The 17,750-nt window shown below is 45.2% G+C and overlaps 1 pseudogene; it reads left to right on the forward strand.

Annotated features, from left to right (window-relative positions):
• The window catches only part of LOC148148536 (uncharacterized), a 219,428-nt pseudogene that overhangs the window by 32,266 nt on the left and 169,412 nt on the right, over nucleotides 1-17,750 (forward strand).

Consider the following 17,750-nt stretch of genomic DNA (forward strand, 5'->3'; position numbering starts at 1 on the left):
AAAGGGGCTAATACAAAGAGAGAATGTATTACACACTGCAAAACAGCCGAATACAGAGATATGGCAACAAGTTTCTCATTCAATGAAGAGGCCATGCAAGGAGCAGCACATAAGGTGTCAACCTGGTGAAGCTGCCACACAGGACTCCTTGCATTCCAAACAGCATTAGCAGAAGTGACAGGCAGAGCTAACCAATCCCACAACTAATGGATCAGATCAAAAAGTGTAGCCTTGCCACATTCAGTTGTGAGTGGTGGTGGACAATTAAACAACTCACTGGAGGAGGAGCCGCCACAAATAACACATCAGGGCAAACGATAAGGCTGAAGCACATGCAACAATCTTAACCAGAAATGCCATGTGGATGATCCCCCTCAGCCTCCTCCACATGTTCTCAGCATCACAGATGACAGTCGTCAGCCAATTTGAATCACTCCATGTGATGTCAAAAAATAGTTTGAGGAGTTGGATGCTGCAAAGGTTGTGCTCTGACAATTTCAGCAATAGCACCGAAGACTTGTGCTTCTGAACTTGCCGCTCCTCTCGCCAAGCTGATACAACACTGGTATCTACCTGATAATGTCAAATGTTGCCCAGGTACGTTCTGTACATTAAAAGCAGGATGCCTCCAACTCAACCAATTACTGTCCCATCAGTCTTCTCTCGATCATCAGTAAAGTGACGGATAATGTCATCAATCGTGCTATCAAGTAGCACCTGCTCAGCAATAACCTCACTGAGGCCTTGTTTGGTTTCTGCCAGGGCCACCTAGTTCCTGACCTCGGTTACAGGAACATGGACAAAAGAACTGAATTCCAAACATGGACAAAAGAACTGAATTCCAAAGATGAGGTATAAGTGACAGCCCTTGACAGCAAGGTTGCATTTAACTAAGTGTGGCATCAAGGAGCTCTATTAAATCTGGAATCAATGAGAATCAGGCAGAAAGCGCACTACTGGTTGGAATCAAACTTGACACTTGGGAAGATGGTCCTGGTTATTAGAGTTCAGTCATCTCAGTTCCAGGACATCTCTGCAGGAGTTCCTCAGGGTAGTGTCCTCAGCCCAACCATTTTAAGCTGCTTCATCAATCACCCTCCCTCCATCATGAGGTGAGAAGTGGGAACATTAACCACTGATTGCACAATGTTCATGTCCAAATGCAGCAAGGTCTGGACAATATCTAGACAAGTACCATTTGCACCAGACAAATGCCAGGCTATGATCATCACCAATAAGAGACAGTCTAACCATCGCACCTTGATATTCAATGGCACTAACATCACTAAATTCCCCACTATCTACATCTTTGGAGTTAACATGATCAGGTACAGAATTCAACTCACCAGATAAATAAAGTGGCTGCAAAAACAGGTTAGAGGCTAGAATACTGCAGTAACTCACATCCTGACTCCCCAAAGCTTGTCACTATTTACAAGGCACAAGTCAGAAGGGTGATGAATATTTCTCACTTGTGTGGAACACTACCCAGGAAACCATCACATTCTCAAACATTCAGTCACTCCACTCAGTAGCAGCAGTATGTACAATCTAAAACATGTGCTGCAGAAATTTGCCAAAGATCCTCAAACAGCACCTTCCAAACCCATGACCACTTCCGTCCAGAAGGACAAGGGCAGCAGATACATGGGGACACCACCAACTGCAAATTCCCCTCCATGACATTCACCATCCTGAACTTGGAAACATAAGGCTGTTCCTTCGGTAATCGCCCAAAAATATATTTATTCTGCTGGACATATGAAATAGTTGAAAAAAGAAAGACCAGCTGATCTATCATTCCTGTCATGTTGCAATATGCTTTTGGACTTCAACACTTCCCTCTCACTAGCAGCTATGTCATCTCCAAGTGGAGGAAAAATATACCAGGTCAATTCTGGGAAAAAAGAAATAGAGAAAGAGATCTGGAAGGTCAAAGTCATAGTTGACTGAAATTGTGTTGTAGCAAATACTGAGGAGATTAGCCCAGAGTATTGACAAAGGATGACTGCTTGCAAAATCCTAAGTGGAACTTAAATAGATGGGATTGTTATCGAATGACTACAGACTTGTATAAAAAGTTTCAATCACAACATGAGAGTTACCATGCTATAACCCATGTTGCATCTAGTAGTCTGCCTATACTCTTTACATAAGACAGGAATCTATTGTAAAAATTCATAAGCTGCACGTTCAGGATGTTACCTATTTTGGAAACATTTATTCATTTGCATCCAAGATGGCAGAGTGGCAGCAGCTCACAGCAGCCTCTCCAGACTAAGAGCTACTAAATTCTAGGAGGAACAGGAAACAGTGTTTGCAGGCACCGTTACAGTCTGCAAACACTGCTATACTATAAATTGCCTGTTTTGCACTTCTTATGCACTTTATGCCATGTCTGAGTGTGTAGTTTGTGCTTCCATGTAGCACCCTCGGTCCTGTATCAGTTGTATATGGTAGAAATGAGCTGAAAATGTGTTGCTGGAAATGCGCAGCAGGTCAGGCAGCATCCAAGGAGCAGAAGAATCGACGTTTCGGGCATGAGCCCTTCTTCAGGAATGAGGAGAGTATGCCAAGCAGGCTAAGATAAAAGGTAGGAGGAGGGACTTGGGGGAGGGGCAAATGCAATAGGTGGAAGGAGGTTAAGGTGAGGGTGATAGGCCGGAGTGGGGGTGGGAGCAGAGAGGTCAGGAAGAAGATTGCAGGTTAGGAAGGTGGTGCTGAGTTCGAGGGTTGGGACTGAGACAAGGTGGGGGGAGGGGAAATGAGGAAACTGGAGAAATCGGAGTTAATCCCTTGTGGTTGGAAGGTTCCTAGGCGGAAGATGAGGCGCTCTTCCTCCAGCCGTCGTGTTGCTATGGTCTGGCGATGGACGAGTCCAAGGACCTGCATGTCCTTGGTGGAGTGGGAGGGGGAGTTGAAGTGTTGAGCCACAGGGCGGTTGGGTTGGTTGGTCCGGGTGTCCCAGAGGTGTTCTCTGAAACGTTCCACAAGTAGGCGGCCTGTCTCCCCAATATAGAGGAGGCCACATCGGGTGCAGCAGATGCAGTAAATAATGTGTGTGGAGGTGCAGGTGAATTTGTGGCGGATATGGAAGTATCTCTTGGGGCCTTGGAGGGAAGCAAGGGGGGAAGGTGTGGGCACAAGTTTTGCATTTCTTGCGGTTGCAGGGGAAGGTGCTGGGAGTGGATGTTGAGTTGGTGGGGGGGTGTGGACCTGACAAGGGAGTCACGGAGGGAGTGGTCTTTTCGGAACGCTGATAGGAGAGGGGAGGGAAATATATCCCTGGTGGTGGGGTCCGTTTGGAGGCGGCGGAAATGACAACGGATGATATGTATATGGAGGTTGGTGTGGTGGTAGTTGAGACTAGTGGGGTTCTGTCCCGGTAGCAATTGGATGGGCGGGGCTCAAGGGCAGAGGAGCGGGAAGTGGAGGAGATGTGGTGGAGAGCATTGTCGATCATGTCTGGGGGGAAATTGCGGTCTTTGAAGAAAGAGGCCATCTGCATTGTTCACTATTGGAACTGGTCCACCTGGGAGCAGATGCGGCGGAGACGAAGGAATTGGGAATATGGGATGGCATTTTTACAGGGGGAAGGGTGGGAGGAGGTGTAGTCTAGGTAGCTGTGGGAGTCAGTCGGTTTATAGTAAATGTCCGTGTTGATTCGGTCATCCGAGATAGAAATGGAGAGGTCTAGGAAGGGGAGGGAGGAGTCTGAGACGGTCCAGGTAAGTTTGAGGTCGGGGTGGAAGGTGTTAGTAAAGTGGATGAGCTGTTCAACTTCCTTGTGGGAACATGAGGCAGCGCCGATACAGTCATCGATGTAGCAGAGGAAAAAGGGGGGGGGGGGGGGGGTGGTGCCAGTGTAGCTGCGAAAGATGGATTGTTCCACATATCCTACGAAGAGGCAGGCATAGCTGGGGCCCTTCGGGTGCCCCTGGCTAATCCTTTGGTTTGGAGGAAGTGGGAGGATTGGAAAGAGATGCTCAGAGTGAGGACCAGTTCAGTCAGTCGAAGGAGGGTGTCAGTGGAAGGGTACTGGTTGGTACGGTGGGAAAGGAAGAAGCAGAGGGCTTTGAGTCCTTCGTGATGGGGGATGGAGGTGTACAGGGACTGGATGTCCATGGTGAAGATAAGGCTTTGGGGACCGGGGAAGTGAAAATCATGGAGGAGCTGGAGGTCGTGGGTGGTGTCCCGAACGTAGGTGGGGAGTTCTTGGACTAAGGGGGACAGGACCGTATCGAGATATGCAGAGATGAGCTTGGACTAAGGAGGACATGGTAGAAATGACAAATAAAAAAGCTAGTCTCTCTTCTGCTATTCTACTATTAGTATGTTGCCAGTCATACTTCTTTTCACTTTCTCAAGGCTCTTCTGAAATAAGGAAGGTCAGAGTGAGTTGTATGTTGGCCACAAGCACTTCATAGCATATTCCGTGAAGCATTCCACCTTCTAAAGAACCAGAACAAATAAAGGCAATGTGAAGAGTTTAAAGGAATTGCACCTTATAAATTTCAAGTAATGTGAGGAGAACAAGGGGAGATAACTAAAAAGAGACTCAGGAGAACTGGTTAGGCTGCAAGGTAGCAGTGTGGCTGGACATGGGATTCATCTCCTATTGGGACTGCCTGCAGGTAGGAGTTAACACAGGAGCTAAGAACATTTGCAACATCATTTGATTCTGTCATGAGCAGCTTGTAATGGTGAGCTGAACGTTTTCAGTATTTGTACAGAGGGAGTCTGTATTCTCCCAGCTGAGACAAGGGGAGACATGCTAGCACCTGTCCAATTGCCAAGATTGTTCTGTAAAGCCTGTAAATTATGTAAAAGTGGAACGTCATGCAGTGAGGAACATCTTCACGATCCATCTGCATAGAAATCCCAAAGCAGAGAGGGAACAAGCTGCTTATTAACCCCTCCAGTACAACGATAAATATAAAGAAGGCAATATCATACTAAATTTGAGATAAAAAGACATAAATAGCTCTTTTTTCTTGGAGTTCTGTGATTCTTTTTCATTCATGGGGTTTGGTATAACTGGCAAGGCCGGCCTTTATTTCCCATTCTTAATTGTCCTTGAGATAATGATGATCAGTTGCCTTCTTGACCGCTGTAGTCCCTGCATTCTTAGGTAGCCCCACAGTGCTGTTAGGAAGGGATTTCCACATTTCTGACCCAGTGACAGTGAAGGAGCAGTGGTACATTTCCAAGTCTGGATAGTGTGTGGCTTGGAGGAGATCTTGTAGGTGGTGGTGTTTCTGGGTATCTGATGCCCTTGTCCTTCTAGGTGCTATCCAGAGAAACTTGATAAATTGCTACATTGTACTTTGTGGATTGTACCCATTTCTGTATCTTTCAGTGATGGAAGGAGTGAATGTTGAAGGTGGTGGATGGATTACAAAACAAGTGAGCTGCTTTGACTTCGGTGGTGTCAGGTTTCCTGTGTTTTTGGAGCTGCACTCATCTAGACAAGAGGAACATATCCCACCATAATCATGATTTGTACTTTGGAGGTTGGATGCTGCCTGAACTGCTGTGCTCTTCCAGCACCACTAATCCAGAATCTGGTTTCCAGCATCTGCAGTCATTGTTTTTACCTAGTTAATTTTAACCCTACTGCGAATCCTCTTGCAAGGATGCCTGCCTTGAAGAAGTTTTCCTCCTCTCTCTACAAGAATCTCAGGGAGTCCCTCTCCCACTGCAACTCCCAGGTCATTTCCTCTGCCCCGAAGCTCTTCAACCATATCGTGAAACAAACTCGGTACTACAGCCACATTTGCTTCCTCAGTGCATGCCTCCGTAACCAACTCCTCCCACATGGACTCCGGACCACCTTTAAACCAGCGGAGTTCGGACCCGAACAGGACAAACAGTACAGACTACAGATTCAAAAACACCAGCAACAGTTCTTCTTCAAGATCCTCCGCTCCACGCTTGCAGCAATGCGCCGGCACCTAACCTCTCTACAGTCTGCCCTGCCTCAGCTGAGGGCCACACTCTCTCAGAATTGCAAAGGACCCACTCTGTACTACATCCTCAGGAGAATCCATACTCTCAACAAACAGTATTTCAATTCCATCTCAAACATCAAAAACTGTAAGTACAACAAACTTTTCACCCACCTCCATACCCAGCGCTCCTCAAACATTTCAGAAGATTCCCCTGGCCTCGGAAACACCATTAGCCATGCGGCGGACGCAGCTACCACCCCCACGCTGATTGATGATGTCACTTCCGCCCCCATCATGGCCACTCCCACAACCACTTCCACCCCTCACAATTCCTCATGCATCACATGTGACATCACTTCCGCCCCTCACATTATCGCTGATGCCACACGCTCAGTGACTTCCGCCACCTGTTCTGCCGTGTCTGCCACCACTTCTGCCTCCACCAGCGCCACTCACCTGCATTCTGCTGACAAGCCCCCAACTGACCCCACTGTCACTATCCCCACCCCCCAGAACCCCGAGGGGAACACTACCCCTGCTCATGACTCCACCCCCATTCCCCCCACCGTCACACCCACTCCAGGTACTGGCTCCGACCCCACTCCCAGCTCCACACCCAAACCAGATCCCAGCTCCCAGCCCTGCCGAGTTTTCACCATCCCTCCAGACCTCCCCCTCACTGAGGACGAATGATCAGTCCTCAGCAAAGGACTCACCTTCATCCCCCTCCGTCCACGCATCAATGTATTTAATACACGCCGTGACGTCGAACAATTCTTCCGTCACCTCCGCCTCCGAGCTTACTTTCACAATCAGGACTCCCGCCCACCTTCTGAGGACCCCTTTGCCCACCTCCAACACACTGCATCCACCTGGACACCCCGCGCTGGCCTATTGCCTGCCCTCGACCTCTTCATTTCCAACTGCCGCCGGGACATTAACCGCCTCAACCTGTCGACCCCCCCTCCCCCACTCCAACCTCTCACCCTCACAACGTGCAGCCCTCCAATCCCTCTGCTCCAATCCCAACCTCACCATTAAGCCAGCGGATAAAGGGGGCACAGTGGTAGTCTGGCGCACTGACCTCTACACCGCTGAAGCCAAACGCCAACTCAAGGACACCTCTTCCTACTGCCCCCTCGACCATGACCTCATCACCACACCATCAAATCCCAGACCATACAGAACCTTGTCACCTCAGGAGATCTCCCACCCGCAGCTTCCAACCTCATAGTCCGGGAACTCCGCACTGCCCGGTTCTACCTCCTTCCCAAGATCCAGAAGCCTGACCACCCTGGCCAACCCATTGTCTCAGCATGCTCCTGCCCCACTGAATTCATCTCTACCAACCTCGACACTGTCCTACCCACCCAGACCAGAAACTCCCCACATATGTTCGAGACACTACCCACGCCCTCCACCTCCTCCAAGACTTCCGTTTCCCTGGCCCCCAAAGCCTCATCTTCACCATGGATATCCAATCCCTCTACACCTCCATCTGCCATGACCAGGGCCTTCAAGCCCTCCATTTTTTTCCTCTCCAGACATCCCCAACAGTACCCTTCCACCGAGACTCTCATTCGTTTGGCCGAACTGGTCCTCACCCTTAACAATTTCTACTTCGAATCCTCCCACTTCCTCCAGACCAAAGGGGTAGCCATGGGCACATGTATGGGCCGCAGCTATGCCTGTCTCTTTGTTGGCTACGTAGAACAGTTGATCTTCCGTAATTACACCGGCACCACTCCCCACCTCTTCCTCCGCTACATTGATGACTGCATTGGCGCCACCTCGTGCTCCCGCGAGGAGGTTGAGCAATTCATCAACTTCACCAACACATTCCACCCTGACCTTAAATTTACCTGGACCATCTCTGACACCTCCCTCCCCTTCCTGGACCTCTCCATCTCCATTAGTGACGACCGACTTGACACTGACATTTTTTACAAACCCACCGACTCCCACAGCTACCTGGATTACACTTCTTCCCACCCTATCTCTTGCAAAAATGCCATTCTGTATTCCCAATTCCTCCGCCTCTGCCATACCTGCTCCCAGGAGGACCAGTTCCACCATAGAACACACCAGATGGCCTCCTTCTTTAGAGACCGCAATTTCCCTTCCCACGTGGTTAAAGATGCCCTCCAACGCATCTCATCGACATCCCGCACCTCCGCCCTCAGATCCCACCCCTCCAACCGTAACAAGGACAGAACACACCTGGTGCTCACCTTCCACCCTACAAACCTTCGCATAAACCAAATCATCCGCCGACATTTCCGCCACCTCCAAAAAGATCCCACCACCAGGGATATATTTCCCTCCCCACCCCTTTCCACCTTCCGCAAAGACCGTTCCCTCCGTGACTACCTGGTCAGGTCCACGCCCCCCCTACGACCCACCCTCCCATCCTGGCACTTTCCCCTGCCACCGCAGGAACTGTAAAACCTGTGCCCACACCTCCTCCCTCACCTCTATCCAAGGCCCTAAAGGAGCCTTCCACATCCATCAAGGTTTTACCTGCACATCCACTAACATCATTTATTGTATCCGTTGCTCCCGATGCGGTCTCCTCTACATTGGGGAGACTGGGCGCCTCCTAGCAGAGCGCTTTAGGGAACATCTCCGGGAAACCCGCACCAATCAACCACACCGCCCCATGGCCCAACATTTCAATTCCCCCTCCCACTCTGCCGAGGACATGGAGGTCCTGGGCCTCCTTTACTGCCGCTCCCTCCCCACCAGACGCCTGGAGGAAGAACGCCTCATCTTCTGCCTCGGAACACTTCAACCCCAGGGCATCAATGTGGACTTCAACAGCTTCCTCATTTCCCCTTCCCCCGCCTCATCCTACTTTCAAATTTCCAGCTCAGCACCGTCCCCATGACTTGTCCGGACTTGTCCGACCTGCCTAGCTCCTTTTCCACCTATCCACTCCACCCTCTCCTCCCTGACCTATCACCTTCATCTCCTCCTCCACTCACCTATTGTACTTGATGCTACTTTCTCCCCACCCCCACCCTCCCCTAGCTTATCTCTCCACACTTCAAGCTCACTGCCTTTATTCCTGAAGGGCTTTTGCCCGAAACGTCGATTTTGCTGCTCGTTGGATGCTGCCTGAACTGCTGTGCTCTTCCAGTACCACTGATCCAGAATCTGGTTTCCAGCATCTGCAGTCATTGTTTTTACCTCTTTGGAGTCTGGCTTTGGGGATAAAATGGGGTGTTACTTGTCATAGAATTTCCAGCTTCTGATCAGCTCTTGAAACCACAGTATCATATTTATATGATTGGCCCATTTCAGTTTCTGACAAGGATGTTAATTAGTCGACCATTAAAGGTTACAGTGACCCTTGTTAGAAATGGTCATGCCTGGCACTGGTCTGGCATTAACATTACTTGCCATTTGTCTAGATTAGAGTGGTGCTAGAAAAGCACAGCAGGTCAGGCAGCATCCGAGGAGCATTAAAATCGACGTTTTGGGCAAAAGCCCTTCATCAGGACTTGCCACTTATCAACCTAAACTTGGATGTTTACCAGGTTTTTCTGACCTGGACATATTTTAATTCAGAGTCTGAGGAGTCACAAAAGATGTTAACATTGTTCGCTGATGGTTGCAATTCCCATTTGTAACCTTATGATGGGAGGAAGATTATCGAAGAAGCAGCTGAAGATTGTGGGGTTTTGATACTATCCTGAGGAACCCATGGAGTCATGTCCTGAATTTGACAATTATACTGCAGGAAGTCTGTCAGTGACATTTTGTAGATTAGGAAATCATTTGGCAAGAAAAATTACATTTAGACTGCACTAATGTAGACAAGTGGAAGGCATATCATATTCTGAGTTAGTTCTATTTACAGCCCTGTTTGCTCTATATTGTTCATCTCATTCAAGGCATCTGGAGAGAAAACCAAAAAAAAGTCTGCAGTTCAGTAAATTGATGTGTTCATTATCAGACAGATGGTCATATTTATACTTACCCCAAAACACTGCTATGATCAGCCACTGAAGAATCCAAGCAGTTCTCAGCCAGCATTTAGACTTCTCAGTCATGTCACCAGATTATTTAAAAGAACTTAAACTGTTAAGTGGTAAAATAATATAAATGGTCAAAAGTTTTACAAAAATGAGAAGTGTATCCCCCTTTAGTGTTCCTGTTTGCATGCAGAATGATTCTCAATTAACCTTGTGCTCCACGGACAGTGACATTCACATTATCTGTTACCTTCTCACCCGCTGATCTAGTGGGAATAAATTTAGACTCAGTCACATGGTTTTTGAGGTAAGGAGTTCCAGCTGGAACATTGTGGTCATGAGGTAACTTTGTCATCATTCTCTACCACATGGTGATTTGTGGTGTGATGCATAAATTCAGCCAAAATTTTTCAATCAATGTCATTGAGGGCACAGTCCTGAAGCTTTGCTGTGACTACTGTGCAGTATGTTATATTTTGGCTTAAGGTTGAGTTGTGATTTGCAGTGCATGGCAATGTTAATCACAGCATTAGCAACATATCAGCACCAGGCAGTGTTTTGGCCAATAAGCTTTAACTTGGTACTGGAAATGGGATTGTATTAAACAGAAGGCAATCATCAAGCATACTTCTTCACCCTGTTTTGATTGAGTTGCTTATGTCTAAGAGCTAAATAAAATGGTTTAATTATTACTTTCCTTCATAAGATATAGATTATAATTCACAGCAGTGTAACATTGGTACGGAATATACTGTTATAATTAATGTAGATGTCAATTTGTAAGTAAACCTTTGAAACCTCAGAAGTTTACCTCCAAAAATGTTGAGTACAAAATTGAACTCTTGGTGTGGATGGTGCCTTCTTAAAATGTCATCAGCATCTGACATAAGGAATGAGCCTTTCTTAAACTCCTGCACATCTTGGCAACACAAGGAATGTCTCCTGTTGGATTCCTTGTGTCAAATAATAAGCTACCAGGAAGTGAAACTTTCAATTATGGGGTGAACATTTGAGGCTAATTGCTGATGCGCATATAACAGGTCATGGTTGAAAAGGGGGAATCGACATTGAGTAAATGCAAGAACATGATTTTTGTGTGTGTCTGTGTAAGGGGGGGGGCGGAGCGAGGGGGGAATGGGATTGATTTGCATACTGTTGCCAAATATCCATTTATTATGAACCATTTTTCATGCATCTTCTTTCTAGTTAAGTAATAGTCTCATCTCAATTTCTTCTCCCAATGTGAAATAGCCAGGCTTTTCTTAACTGTGAATTTCTGCTGCCACCTATCTGCCCAAATCTCGAGTATTTTCAAATAGTTCAAAGTTTGTGAGAAGATTTGTAGCTCAGGTGCTCGTTGTTGTGGTTCTGTTCACCGAGCTGGGAATTTGTGTTGCAGATGTTTCGTCCCCTGTCTAGGTGACATCCTCAGTGCTTGGGAACCTCCTGTGAAGCGCTTCTGTGATGTTTCCTCTGCCATTTGTAGTGGTTTGAATCTGCCGCTTCCCGTTGGCAGTTCCAGCTGTCCGTTGCAGTGGTCGGTATATTGGGTCTGTGCAGTATATTGGGTCCAGGTCGATGTGCTTATTGATTAAATCTGTGGATGAGTGCCATGCCTCTAGGAATTCCCTGGCTGTTCTCTGTTTGGCTTGTCCTATAATAGTAGTGTTGTCCCAGTCGAATTCATGTTGTGTGTGAGACACACGCAGATGACAAGCAACATGAATTCGGCTGGGACAACACTACTATTATAGGACAAGCCAAACAGAGAACAGCCAGGGAATTCCTAGAGGCATGGCACTCATCCACAGATTTAATCAATAAGCACATCGACCTGGACCCAATATACCGACCACTGCAATGGAAGCTGGAACTGACAACCGGAAGCGGCAGATTCAAACCACTATAAATGCCGGAGGAAACATCACAGAAGCGCTTCACAGGAGGTTCCCAAGCACTGAGGATGTCACCTAGACAGGGGACGAAACGTCTGCAACACAAATTCCCAGTTCGGCGAACAGAACCACAACAATTTTCAAATAGTGTTTTACCTTAATTTCCTCAGCTTTGCAGTTTATCAACTTTGTTAACTTAGTGCCTTCTGAAAATTTAGTCTCTGCATTTGTTGTTTCTATTCACTTGTGGGACATGGGCATCTCTGGCTATCCGACATTTATTGCCATCAATACTTGCTCTTGAGAAGGTTGTGGTGAGCTGCTTTCTTGAACTGCTGCAGTCCATGTGCTGTAGGTTGACCCACAATGCGATTAGAGAGGGAATTCCAGGATTTTGTATCAGTGACGTGAAGGAACGACAATATATTTCCAAGTCAGGACGGTAAGTGGCTTGAAGGGGAACATGCAATTGGTATTCTCATGTATCTACTGCCCTTATCCTTCTAGATGGAAGTGGTTATGGGTTTGGAAGGCGCTGTTGAAGGAGCTTTGATGAATTTCTGCTGTGCATCTTGTAGATAGTAGCAGCGGTGTGTACTAAGCATCAGTGCTAGGGAGAGCAGATGCTTGTGGATACCAAACAAATGAGCTGCTTTGTCCTGGATGGTGTCAAGCTTGATTAGTGTTAGAGCTGCAATCATCCAGGCAAATAGAGTGTATTTTACCACGTTCCTCACTTGTGCCTTTTAGATGGGTTTTAGGGAGTCATGAGGTGACTAACTTACTGCAGTATTCCTAACCTCTTGCTCTTACAGTCACTGTATTTATGGAAAGTTCAGTTGAGTTTCTGATCAATGGTAACCCCCAAGATGTTGATAGTTGGGGATTCAGTAATGGTAACACTATTGATTGTCAAGGTGCGGTGGTTAGACTGTCTCTTATAGGAGATGAAAATTGCCTCATATTTATGTGGTGAGAATATTACTTGCCACCTGTCAGCCAAAGCCTGGATATTATCCAGATCTTGTTTCATTTAAACAAGGACTACTTCGGTATCTGAGGAGTCACAAATGGTGGTGAACTTTGTGCAATCATTGAGCAACATCCCCACCTCTGACCTTATTATGGAGGAAAAATCAATGAAGAAGCAACTGAAGATGGTTTGGCCTTGAACTCTATGGTGAGAAACTTCTGCAGAGACACCCTGGAGCTGAGATGACTGACCTCCAAAAACCACAACTACCTGCCCATGTGCCAGGTTTGACTCCAATCACCAGAAAGTTTGCTCCCCAATTCCCATTGGTTCCTGTTTTGCCAGTGCTCCTTGATGCCACACTTGTTTGAATGTGGCCTTGATGTCAGGGCTGTCACTCTCACCTCACCTCTGGAATTCAGCCCATTTATCCATATTTGAACCAAAGCTGTAATGACATCAGGAACTGAGTGGGCCTGGCAGAACTCCAATGGGGTGTCACTGAGCAAGTTATTGCTGAGCACATGCTGCACGATAGCACTGTTGATGATACTTTCCATCATTTTACTGGTGCTTGAGATTAGATTAGTGGGGTGGTAATTGGTTTGTGAAGGAGATGTCCTGCCTTTTGTGTACAAGACATACCTGACCAAGTTTCCACATTGTCAGGTAGATGCCAGTGTTGTAACTGTACTGGAACAACTTGACTAGGGGAACAGCAAGTCCTGCAGCACAAGTCTTCAGTACTATTGCCGGAATGTTGTCAGGACCCAAAGACTTTGCATTATCCAGTGCTTCCAACCATTTCTCAATACCACATGGAGTGAATTAAATTGGCTGAAGACTGATATCTCTGATGCTGAGACCACTGAAGAAGGCTGAGATGGATCTCCATTTGGCACTTCCGAATGAAGATTGTTGCAAAGGCTTCAGCCTTATATTTAGCATCGATATGTTGAACTTTTCCATCATTGAGAATGGGGATATTTGTGGAGGATCCTCCTCTGGTGAGTTGTTTAATTGTCCACTACCATTCACAACTGAATGTGGCAGGACTTTAGAACTTAGATTTAATGTGTTGGTTGTGATCACTACTTCTAGATTATTAATGATGATATCAAGCAGAAGAACCTCAAAAATGCCCTGACACCCCAGTGAATGTTTTCCTGTATTGATGGCAATTCCTGGATTACTATCTCATTGATTTTACTGATGAACCAATTATATTTCCCTTGTACAATATTGCCACTGACTATTGCTTTTCCTATTGGCTGAAATGCAGATGATTGGGTATTTCTTCCATGAGTGATGTCTGGAGGCCTCAGTGCTATAAGTAATGTTATGTTGTGCATGTAATTTGTGTTATCCAACTGTTAACTATCATCCTACAGCATTTGGTAGCAAAATCTTTCTGCTGTATTCAGAAAATCTCTCCTGTTTTGGCTCATTGGCAAATAGACTCTGATAAGTAAACTAAAATCACAAGTCAACACTCCACCTGACACAGAGGTGCTAATCTTTATTCTGATCTTAATTTTCCATGCCAGCCTTTTCAGATAAACCATATCTTACTGAAATCCAAAACAGCACCTCCTGCTCTCTCACACCCATTTATTTTCCCTGTCACACTCATAAAGAAGACGAATAAATTACAGCAAGACCCTTCCATTCATGACAACCTGCCATAATCTTACCTTAATAAGGAGTTCCATAAGTGTATCCACCTAGATGTTAAAGTCATTGGTCTGTAGATACTTGGCTTTGCTACCCTTTTTGAACGTAGTGGTGAACCTGACCCTACCTTCTTATATCAACTGTATTTTGTGCAGCCATTATTGGCAGTGATGAACCAAGTCATACTGCTCTAAACATCACCAGCTTTTTCCTGCCTTTCCATGAAGCCATGCACTCCAGTTATGATGTGGTAATTGGTCATTTGCGATAAGCAAATACATCATTAACAGCAACACAGGCAGGCACTAATCTTGTTCTTTACTATTACTTGAATAAAATCTGTTAATTTATAAGGTAAATGTATAAAAATCACATGGTAAGAATGAATAAAGCAATTCATCCATTCAGCCTATCTCCTCATTAAATCCCACCTGCTGAAATTGTAAAGATCGTTTTCATTTCATCTTTAAACTAGTGCCAAAAATCAGCAGTTTGTGGAATTTTGACTTCTGTCCAGGAACATTTGCTCCTGTACCATTAATGGATCATTAGTGTGTCTGCCAGCATACCTCACCGGTGGATATTGTAACTACTCCATTTGACAAATACACAAGATCAACAGTGTTGTTTGCTGGCAGTGAGACAGCATTACACACAAATACATTCTCAGTTTGATATCTAATTTCGAACAATTGAAAATCATTTTAATAAGTCTGAACTGCATTCTAGTGCCAGTAGGTTTGATTTTCATTTCAGCAAGTGGTAGGTTTCTTTGCAATTAGTCCATTCATTTCATTCATTGCTGTCAACAAGGAAAACACAGGCCTTCATGTCAAAAGCAGCGGGAAGATTAGAACAAGAGTAACTCAATAGAAAGATCTCATGTTGTGTTTATGTGTTTGAAAGTCGAGTACAAAATAACAGACAGAAACTCAATGTTGAAGAACAACGTAACATTTCTTTTTATTCAGGCAATTTAAATAGCTTAACACTTTGCTTCATAGCATTACAATATATTAATCATTGAAAAAATTAATCAAAAATAGGTATAAAGCATGGGGGATAATCTACAAACATAAATGCTAAAATTATAGACTATTAACTATATATAGCCAATAAAATCTTGGCTATGAAAGTGCAGGAAAACATGTTAAGGTGATACCTTTATTCGATTAGATTCCCTACAGTGTGGAAACAGGCCCTTCAGCCCAACAAGTTCACACCGACCCTCCGAAGAGTAACCCGCCCAGACCCATTTCCCTCTGACTAATGCACCTAACACTATGAGTAATTTAGCATGGCCAATTCACTTGATCTGCACATTTTTGGACTGTGGGAGGAAACCAGAGCACCCAGAGGAAACCCATGCAGACACGGGGAGAATGTGAAAACTCCACACAGACAGTCACCCGAGGCTGGAATTGAACCTGGGACCCTGGTGCTGTGCAGTGCTAACCACTGAGCCACCATACCACCTGGCAAAGTTAGTTTTAAAATTTAAGTCTGAGGCTTTGGGAGTACTTACATGCAAAATTAATTGCACAACATAACCTTCTAATTTAGCAGTGATGTCCGGTGGTTTGGATGTTATAATTGTTGGTTTATAATTAATGATTTTGATGAGGGAACTAAATGTAATATCTCCAAGTTTGCAGTTGACACAAAGCTGCCTGGAAGGGTGAGCTATGAGGAGGATGCAGGGGTACTTCAATGTGATTTGGACAAGTTGAGTCAGTGGGAAAATGCATGGCAAATGCAGTATAATAAGGATAAATGTGAGGTTATGCACTTTGGTAGCAAAAACAAGAAGTCAGATTATTATCTGAATGGCAATATTATAGGAAAGGAGGAGTGAAAAATGCTGCCTTTGTCCACCAGTTGCTAAAAATAAGCACACAGGTGCAGCAAGTGGTGAAGAAGACAAATGGTATATTGACCTTTGTAATGATAAGATTTAAATACAAGATCAAGGTTGTCTTGCTGCACCTGTATGGGACCTTGCGAAGACCACACTAGGAATATTGTGTGCAGCTTTGATCTCCTTCTCTGAGGAAGGATATTTTGGTTATGGAGTAAAGCAACAAAGGTTTACCAACCTAATTCTTGGGGATTGTAGGACTAATGTATGCAGAGAGATTGGATTGGTTAGGACATTATTCATGAAGATAAAAAATAAAAGGCTCCCCATAGAAACCTATAAAATTCTAACACAGACACACAGATAGAATATTTCTGAAACCTGGGATCCCAGAATTAAGGGTTATGGTTTAAGGATGTGGGATAGGCCATTGAGGATTGAGATTAGAAATTTCTTCATCCAGAGGTTGCTGAACCCATGGAATTCTCTGCCATGGAAAGTGGTTGAGGCCAAAACATCGAATGCTTTTCAGGAGGAGTTAGATATAGATCATCGGGCTAAATGGATCAAGGAGCATGAGGAGAAAGCAGGAACAGGGTACTGACTTGAATGACCAGCCATGATTATATTGAATATTTTTGAAATTAGCAATTTTTGCTGTGCAATTTCTTGTCTGCACCTGTGGAGTCTGTTATGTGTATCCATAATCATAACTTAGATCATCCTGAGATTCATTTTTTGAATATTTCTCTAGATTTGTGTCACGCTGTCAGAACCTCAACAGCAAAAAGAGAGAAACCCTAAAAACATGAAAAAATGACAAGAACATAACCATAGTACCAGCGGAATGACGGTTATTATGGTCAAGACCGAATATGTTCAGAAAGCAGAGAAACTACTTGCAGATAACGACACCTACCTACAGAGGGAGTGTGACCCCACATCACAGCTAACCAATAGAGTAAATTTAAAAATCACACAACACCAGGTTATAGTCCAACAGGTTTATTTGGAAGCACTAGCTTTTGTGGTGCTGTCTCTTCATCAGGAGGTGAACTTTGTCCATCCCAGTCCAACACCGGCACCTCCAAATCAATAGAATAAACAACAAACTACGGAACACAATATAAAAAAAACGGACTGATAACCAGAACTGACCTACAAAGGATGAAAGCAGAAAGCAACAACACCTCAAGATTTTACAGATTACCCAAGGTACACAAACCAGACAGACCCCTTCGACCTGTTGAGGCACTTCCAAGAACTCCAGCAAAAACTGAAACATCTTATCAGTGAATCCAAACACTCTATATAATCGTCACAGGAATTCCTAGACAACATCAAGAACATAAACACAGTCAAGGACGAAGCAATGGTCTCCTTTGATGTAACGGCACTGTTCACTTCAATTGACAAAACTCT

The sequence above is a fragment of the Chiloscyllium plagiosum genome, unplaced genomic scaffold (assembly GCF_037043375.1).
Source record: "Chiloscyllium plagiosum isolate Xiang-an unplaced genomic scaffold, Cpla_swu_hap1 HiC_scaffold_12, whole genome shotgun sequence".
NCBI lineage: Eukaryota > Metazoa > Chordata > Chondrichthyes > Orectolobiformes > Hemiscylliidae > Chiloscyllium > Chiloscyllium plagiosum.